General features: G+C 37.9%; 1 non-coding gene across 1 annotated transcript; it reads right to left on the bottom strand.

The window, feature by feature from the left end:
• Nucleotides 1–1162: 1162 nt before the first annotated feature.
• LOC124892286 lies at nucleotides 1163–1266 on the bottom strand. Its single transcript, XR_007050169.1, has one exon. It is a non-coding gene; the product is annotated as a small nucleolar RNA R71 (small nucleolar RNA).
• Between the last annotated feature and the right edge of the window lie 354 nt (nucleotides 1267–1620).

Raw genomic sequence — 1620 nt, 5'->3', positions numbered from 1 at the left:
GTTCCTTTATAAAATACGAAATTTGAATTAGTATCTACGACAGGGATGTACGTAGATGTCTTACTTGATTAATATGTAGGATGATTTTTGTTAAGAATTTAATTCAACTATTACATCCCAACTCAACGATGTAGTTGTAAGGTTCAACTTACGTAAAAGATTAGAGGTTGGGAAACTATAATCGTGCAATTAAACCTACGAATTACCAACCAACATAAGTAAGTTAACGAATGAAATCCAATAGTATAATATGATTGTTCAGAGTGCTTCAACCCTGGATTTTCTCTTATTGATTGTCTCAAGACCTTTACTTTTTGTATTGTTTACTTTTCCTTGTTTAAAATATTCAAACTCTATTTTGTTTACTCTCGCATCAATTGAATCTAAATTGTGAACTGAAATCAAATCGTTACCGAATCAAGTCTCTATGGGATTGATATTCGGCTTTCTTGAAGGCCACTATATTAATTGGTAGACCACGTACACTTGCGTGTGTGTTGGGTGTTGTCAAGTTTTTGGTGCCGTTGCCGGGGACTTAGATTTTGGAAATTATTTATTTTAATTTCACTTTTAGATTTATTTGGTGTTTTTACGCTTGGTCTTGGTTTTGTTATTGCAGGAAGCAGGTTTTTAGGTTGATAAGCTGGCAAGGGATCGGGAGTTGGTAGAGCCAAGCATTGAACCCGAGCAGAACTTTTACCAACACAGGATAGAAGTTATCCTTCTCCCTAGAATTCCTCAAATCCAAGAAGACCAAGCGAATCCTGTGATGATGGCGATAGAACAACATGCATGTAGGACAGTTAGGGAAGTGGCAGTCCCACTTTCGACAAACTTGAATTCTCCAATTCAAATATCGGCAGCTGGGGGGAATTTCAAGTTAAAGCACAACATGGTGAACATTCTTATCAGCTGTGGATCGTTTGCAGGGCTTTTACACGAGGATCCACAAGTCCACTTGCAGACCTTCATTGAGCTTACTGATACATTTACTCCGACGAGGGTGAGTTTGGATTATGTGAGGTTGACACTATTTCCCCATTCTCTTTTGGGGGAAGCTAAAAAGTGGTTGAATTTGGAGCCGGTTAATTTAATCATATCATGGGATGACTTAGCTAGAAAGTTTCTGATCAGATTCTTTCCATCAGGAAAGACTATGCAACTTTGCAGTGAGATAGTGAGCTTCAAACAGAAACCTGATGAAAACTTCTATCATGGTTGGGAATGCTTCAAGGCTCTTCTTCAGGATTTTCCACACCATGAACAATCTAATGAGGTACTTTCTCATACTTTTGTAGAAGATCTTGATCATAATACAAAGATTCTACTAGATTCAGCCGTAGGTGGTCAAGCGTTGGAATTAAATTATAATGAGTTATACACATTACTGAACCGCATAGCATAAGGAAATCTAGAGTGGCATTAGATTCTAGAAGTGCCACAAAAAAATTGGAGGTGTACCAATTCACAGCCTTATCAGCACAGGTTTCTGCATTACATAATTTGATCAACACTTAGTTCAGCAGCATGAATTTGGAAGCAGCACAACCTACAGCCACAGTTAATGCCATCCAACAAGCTACAAATTAGTGTGTGGTATGCGGAAATAGTCGTCATACA

Source organism: Capsicum annuum, chromosome 1 (assembly GCF_002878395.1).
Source record: "Capsicum annuum cultivar UCD-10X-F1 chromosome 1, UCD10Xv1.1, whole genome shotgun sequence".
Taxonomy (NCBI): Eukaryota; Viridiplantae; Streptophyta; class Magnoliopsida; order Solanales; family Solanaceae; genus Capsicum; species Capsicum annuum.
The sequence above is the reverse complement of the archived record's forward strand: the minus strand, read 5'-3'. Positions and strand labels throughout refer to the sequence as shown.